The following is a 7321-nucleotide window of genomic DNA, read 5'->3' on the forward strand; positions in this document are numbered from 1 at the left end:
TTCTGACAGCAGAGTGCTTCTTAAAATTCTAGTGTAAGTAAGCTTAAAACCCACAATGTTGGGCTCATTAATTTTAAGCTACATGCTTTAAAAGCAGAAATTTTCACATTAAAAAATAAATGTCTTAAGAACATTCAAGATATTAAGGTTGCTCAGTTGGCTAGAGCATGATGTTAATCATGAAGTTATTATCATGAACTCCTTCCTGCTATGAGTCAGTTAATACTACCTGTAAACACAGAGTTGTTACAGATATTTCGTGGTAGAATAAATTTAAAAATATATGGATGGAACAACAGAAACGTAACACCACAAATGGAAATACAACTCATGATACATCATCATGACTCATGATGTTCAATACAGAGAACTGCAAAAAATATTGGAAACTTTGTATTGCTATTCTTCCTTGACACTAACTTTACCTGTAACTGGAACACTTGCCAAAAAAAAAAAAAAAAAATCACCGTGTCTTATGAAACTTAATTAGTGGCTGTTAACTACTTTAAGATAATTAAAATTTCTGTCTATGAAATCTTGCCAGTTAGCTACTATTTTACATATAGATAGCTGCTACCTTGGCTGTAGTGGACTACCACAGAAAGTACTAAGTTGAGGTTGAAACAGCTATTAGGAACTCTACAGAGACCCCAAAAAATATCATTTGGAGGGCACAGTGAGGGGGAGATATGGTATTTCTTGGGCTCTGTCAGGTCTGAAACACGACTAGGAACCCTAGTGCCACTGGCGCTATTCCACAGAGATCACCTTTGGAAGTCGGGGTAGATATACCTCAGGGATTCGAAGGAGGAGCAGTTCAGCCTGAGTCAGCCAGAGCATCCAGAGGAACCAAAAAGACATTCCTTTTGAGGGGCTTTCCAACTAAAAACTGGACTGGATCCAGGCCAAACCTGATATAATAAGTCTTCTGTTTAGTCTAGTGGTAAATTAGAAGTTCTGAAAGCCTTATCTCACTTAGTTTAAACAGATGACACTGCAGAAAATATTTCAGATAAAATTTAATGAAAGCTCAGAAACCCCTAGGGATAAATTCTCTCTTTGTTATAAATTATATTAGGTTCAGCAGGGCATGGTGGCTCATGCCTGTAATTCCAGCACTTTTGGAGGCTGAGGCAAGAGGATCACGAGGTCAGGAGATCAAGACAATCCTGGCTAACACGGTGAAACCCCGTCTCTACTAAAAATACAAAATTAGCCAGGTACGGTGGCACGTGCCTGTAATCCCAGCTACTCGGGAGGCTGAGGCAGGAGAATCGCTTGAACCCAGAAGGCAGAGGTTGCAGTGAGCTGAGATCGCACCACTGCACTCCAGCCTGGGTGACAGAGTGAGACTCCATCTCAAAAAAAAAAAAAAAAAAATATATATATATATATATATATGTGTGTGTGTATATATATATGTATATATATATGGTTCAACATATAATATACATAATATATATAATATATATTAGGTTCAACATATATTTTTACAGGTTTGTTCAGAATGTCTGTAAACTTGTCTTATCCTTCTTCTACTTCAGACCCTCTTCATCCAAACAGTAACAACAAAAACACCACAAGTACACAAAAAGTACAGAATACAATAAATTACTGTCTTTTAAACACATTCTAAATACAATCAGATCAATACAAATTTACATAATTTATGAAAATAGAAACTGTTAAAAAATTAAACTACACAGCTCTGTTAATTAATTTTTTTTAAATGAATGCATCAAAGAATTCTATTTTTCATATCTTTGGTAGCACGGCTTACATTTCAACCTCTGAAAAAACCTTTAAGAATACAAGAAACCTAAACAAAATAGAAAACAATTCAGAAACAAAATGAACTCAATTTGGCAAAATGCGAATCACAAATTATGCTTACTATTCTGCAGTAGGTACTATCATAAACATTATTTACTTTCAGATTCACAGCAACCCATTTCAGAGATGAGGCTGAAGTACAGAGAGATAACTTCCCAAGACCACACAGGTAGACAGATCAGGTCTTGCTTCAACTTTTACCCTGCACATCCAAAGTAGAGTCCGAGGTGACTCATTTTTGGAAATGAGTTATATCGTTTAACTATAGTTCCAGATACCCTGTGTGAATAATATTAACTGGATAAAGAATAAGAAAGTTAAGAAGTCCCACTGGAGTAGAGGCAAAAGAATGAGGCTCTAGAGTTCATCAGATTCGAGCCTGCTGAATCACAATTTATTCGTCCTTAAAATGAAGACTAGACCAAACATATTTTAAGGCATTTTTAAATTATAAACATTTCAGATTCTAGTAAAATATTCTAACATATAAAAAGTAACACTAAGTACTATGCTACAATTGTTTTTAAACAGAATGCCAAGGTGAATGATGCCACGCTCATAGAGCCCACTTGACAAGTACAGTCGTATGATGGATACCTTTTACCCTTCTCCACTGCCAGCAGCCAACCACTGTCCTGACAACCTTTCCATGAATATGACAAACTTGTCCAAAGAGGGACTGTAGTTAAATAATAAAAATGGAAATAATGTTAAGTGCAATCTTTAAAAAAAACCTGTACATATTTTGTTGCCATCTTTTTAATTGTAAATCAAGTGAAACTTCCTCTTAGCATTAAAAAAAAAAAAAAGACTCTAACCCTAATACTGTATTTATTAAATGGTGGGTCTAAGCTCTTACAGATAATAATCTTAACACAATTCAAGGCTTAACTTTCTTTTTTTTTTATTATTATATTTTAGGTTTTAGGGTACATGTGCACAATGTGCAGGTTTGTTACATATGTATCCATGTGCCATGTTGATTACCTGTACCAATTAACTCGTCATTTAGCATTAGGTATATCTCCTAATACTGTCCCTCCCCCCTCCTCTAACCCCACAACAGTCCCCAGAGTGTGATGTTCCCCTTCCTGTGTCCATGAGTTCTCATTGTTCAATTCCCACCTATGAGTGAGAACATGTGGTGTTTGGTTTTTTGTCCTTGCAATAATTTACGGAGAATGATGTTTTCCAGTTTCATCCATGTCCCTACAAAGGACATGAACTCATCATTTTTTATGGCTGCATAGTATTCCATGGTGTATATGTGCCACATTTTCTTAATCCAGTCTATTGTTGTTGGACATTTGGGTTGGTTCCAACTCTTTGCTATTGTGAATAGTGCTGCAATAAACATACGTGTGCATGTGTCTTTATAGCAGCATGATTTATAGTCCTTTGGGTATATACCCAGTAATGGGATGGCTGGGTCAAATGGTATTTCTAGTTCTAGATCCCTGAGGAATCGCCACACTGACTTCCACAATGGTTGAACTAGTTTACAGTCCCACCAACAGTGTAAAAGTGTTCCTATTTCTCCACATCTTCTCCAGCACCTGTTGTTTCCTGATTTTTTAATGATGGCCATTCTAACTGGTGTGAGATGGTATCTTACTGTGGTTTTGATTTGCATTTCTCTGATGGCCAGTGATGATGAGCATTTCTTCATGTGTTTTTTGGCTGCATAAATGTCTTCTTTTGAGAAGTGTCTGTTCATGTCCTTTGCCCACTTTTTGATGGGGTTGTTTGTTTTTTTCTTGTAAATTTGTTTGAGTTCATTGTAGATTCTGGATATTAGCCCTTTGTCAGATGAGTAGGTTGCAAAAATTTTCTCCCATTCTATAGGTTGCCTGTTCGCTCTGATGGTAGTTTCTTTTGCTGTGCAGAAGCTCTTTAGTTTAATGAGATCCCATTTGTCAATTTTGGCTTTTGTTGCCATTGCTTTTGGTGTTTTAGACATGAAGTCCTTGCCCACGCCTATGTCCTGAATGGTATTGCCTAGGTTTTCTGGTAGAATTTTAATGGTTTTAGGTCTAACATTTAAGTCTTTAATGCATCTTGAATTAATTTTTGTATAAGGTGTAAGGAAGGGATCCAGTTGCAGCTTTCTATATATGGCTAGCCAGTTTTCCCAGCACTATTTATTAAATAGGGAATCCTTTCCCCATTTCTTGTTTTTGTCAGGTTTGTCAAAGATCAGATAGTTGTAGATATGCGGCATCATTTCTGAGGACTCTGTACTGTTCCATTGATCTATGTCTCTGTTGTGGTACCAGTACCATGCTGTTTTGGTTACTGTAGCCTTGTAGTATAGTTTGAAGTCAGGTAGCATGATGCCTCCAGCTTTGTTCTTTTGGCTTAGGATTGACTTGGCGATGCGGGCTCTTTTTTGGTTCCATATGAACTTTAAAGTAGTTTTTTCCAATTCTGTGAAGAAAGTCATTGGTAGCTTGATGGGGATGGCATTGAATCTATAAATTAACTTGGGCAGTATGGCCATTTTCACGATATTGATTCTTCCAACCCATGAGCATGTAATGTTCTTCCATTTGTTTGTATCCTCTTTTATTTCATTGAGCAGTGGTTTGTAGTTCTCCTTGAAGAGGTCCTTCACATCCCTTGTAAGTTGGATTCCTAGGTATTTTATTCTCTTTGAAGCCATTGTGAATGGGAGTTCACTCATGATTTGGCTCTCTGTTTGTCTGTGATTGGTGTACAAGAATGCTTGTGATTTTTGTACATTGATTTTGTATCCTGAGACTTTGCTGAAGTTGCTAATCAGCTTAAGGAGATTTTGGGCTGAGACAATGGGGTTTTCTAGATATACAATCATGTCATTTGCAAACAGGGACTATTTGACTTCCTCTTTTCCTAATTGAATACCCTTTATTTCCTTCTCCTGCCTGATTGCCCTGGCCAGAACTTCTAGCACTATGTTGAATAGGAGTGGTGAGAGAGGGCATCCCTGTCTTGTGCCAGTTTTCAGAGGGAATGCTTCCAGTTTTTGCCCATTCAGTATGATATTGGCTGTGGGTTTGTCGTAGATAGCTCTTATTATTTTGAGATACGTCCCATCAATACCTAATTTATTGAGAGTTTTTAGCATGGAGGGTTGTTGAATTTTGTCAAAGGCCTTTTCTGCATCTATTGGGATAATCATGTGGTTTTTGTCTTTGGTTCTGTTTATATGCTGGACTACATTTATTGATTTGCATATGTTGAACCAGCCTTGCATCCCAGGGATGAAGCCCACTTGATCATGGTGTCAGGGAGGATTCCCTCTTTTTCTATCGATTGGAATAGTTTCAGAAGGAATGGTACCAGTTCCTCCTTGTACCTCTGGTAGAATTCGGCTGTGAATCCATCAGGTCCTGGACTCTTTTTGGTTGGTAAGCTATTGATTATTGCCACAATTTCAGAACCTGTTATTGGTCTATTCAGAGATTCAATTTCTTCCTGGTTTAGTCTTGGGAGGGTGTATTTGTCGAGGAATTTATCCATTTCTTCTAGATTTTCTAGTTTATTTGCATAGAGGTGTTTGTAGTATTCTCTGATGGTAGATTGTATTTCTGTGGGATCGGTGGTGATATCCCCTTTTTCATTTTTTGTTGCATCTATTTGATTCTTCTCTCTTTTCTTCTTTATTAGTCTTGCTAGCGGTCTATCAATTTTGTTGATCTTTTCAAAAAACCAGCTCCTGGATTCATTAATTTTTTGAAGGGTTTTTTGTGTCTCTATTTCCTTCAGTTCTGCTCTGATTTTAGTTATTTCTAGCCTTCTGGTAGATTTTGAATGTGTTTGCTCTTGCTTTTCTAGTTCTTTTAATTGTGATGTTAGGGTGTCAATTTTGGATCTTTCCTGCTTTCTCTTGTGGGCATTTAGTGCTATAAATTTCCCTCTACACACTGCTTTGAACGTGTCCCAGAGATTCTGGTATGTTGTGTCTTTGTTCTCGTTGGTTTCAAAGAACATCTTTATTTCTGCCTTCATTTCATTATGTACCCAATAGTCATTCAGGAGCAGGTTGTTCAGTTTCCATGTAGTTGAGCGGTTTTGAGTGAGTTTCTTAATCCTGAGTTCTAGTTTGATTGCACTGTGGTCTGACAGACAGTTTGTTATAATTTCTGTTCTTTTACATTTGCTGAGGAGAGCTTTACTTCCAACTATGTGGTCAATTTTGGAATAGGTGTGGTGTGGTGCTGAAAAAAATGTATATTCTGTTGATTTGGGGTGGAGAGTTCTGTAGGTGTCTATTAGGTCCACTTTGCGTAGAGCTGAGTTCAATTCCTGGACATCCTTGTTAACTTTCTGTCTCGTTGATCTGTCTAATGTTGACAGTGCGGTGTTAAAATCTCCCATTATTATTGTGTGGGAGTTTAAGTCCCTTTGTAGGTCACTCAGGACTTGCTTTATGAATCTGGGTTCTCCTGTGTTGGGTGCATATATATTTAGGATAGTTAGCTCTTCTTGTTAAATTGATCCCTTTACCATTATGTAATGGCCTTCTTTGTCTCTTTTGATCTTTGCTGGTTTAAAGTCTATTTTATCAGAGACTAGGATTGCAACCCCTGCCTTTTTTTGTTTTCCATTTGCTTGATAGATCTTCCTCCATCCCTTTATTCTGAGTCTATGTGTGTCTCTGCACATGAGATGGGTTTCCTGAATACAGCACACTGATGGGTCCTGACTCCTTATCCAGTTTGCCAGTCTGTGTCTTTTAATTGGAGCATTTAGCCCATTTACATTTAAAGTTAATATTGTTATGTGTGAATCTGATCCTGTCATTATGATGTTAGTTGGTTATTTTGCTCATTAGTTGATGCGGTTTTTTCTTAGCCTTGATGGTCTTTACAATTTGGCATGTTTTTGCAGTGGCTGGTACCGGTTGTTCCTTTCCATGTTTAGTGCTTCCTTCAGGAGCTCTTTTAGGGCAGGACTGGTGGTGACAAAATCACTCAGTGTTTGCTTGTCTGTAAAGTATTTTATTTCTCCTTCACTTATGAAGCTTAGTTTGGCTGGATATGAAATTCTGGGTTGAAAATTCTTTTCTTTAAGAATGTTGAATATCGGCCCCCACTCTCTTCTGGCTTGTAGAGTTTCTGCTGAGAGATCAGCTGTTAGTCTGATGGGCTTCCCTTTGTGGGTAACCCGACCTTTCTCTCTGGCTGCCCTTAACATTTTTTCCTTCATTTCAACTTTGGTGAATCTGACAATTATGTGTCTTGGGGTTGCTCTTCTCAAGGAGTATCTTTGTGGCGTTCTCTGTATTTCCTGAATCTGAATGTTGGCCTGCCTTGCTAGATTGGGGAAGTTCTCCTGGATAATATCTTGCAGAGTGTTTTCCAACTTGGTTCCATTCTCCCCGTCATTTTCAGGTACACCAATCAGACGTAGGTTTGGTCTTTTCACATAGTCCCAAATTTCTTTGAGGCTTTGTTCATTTCTTTTTATTCTTTTTTCTCTAAACTTCCCTTCTCACTTCATTTCA

At 37.6% G+C, this 7321-nt stretch overlaps 1 protein-coding gene across 3 annotated transcripts in view; it reads right to left on the reverse strand.

Moving 5' to 3' along the window:
• The window catches only part of EPS8 (epidermal growth factor receptor pathway substrate 8), a 178272-nt gene that overhangs the window by 45304 nt on the left and 125647 nt on the right, over positions 1–7321 (reverse strand). The window lies entirely within an intron of this gene.

This window comes from Hylobates moloch, unplaced genomic scaffold (assembly GCF_009828535.3).
Source record: "Hylobates moloch isolate HMO894 unplaced genomic scaffold, HMol_V3 SCAFFOLD_8, whole genome shotgun sequence".
In the NCBI taxonomy this organism is placed as follows: domain Eukaryota; kingdom Metazoa; phylum Chordata; class Mammalia; order Primates; family Hylobatidae; genus Hylobates; species Hylobates moloch.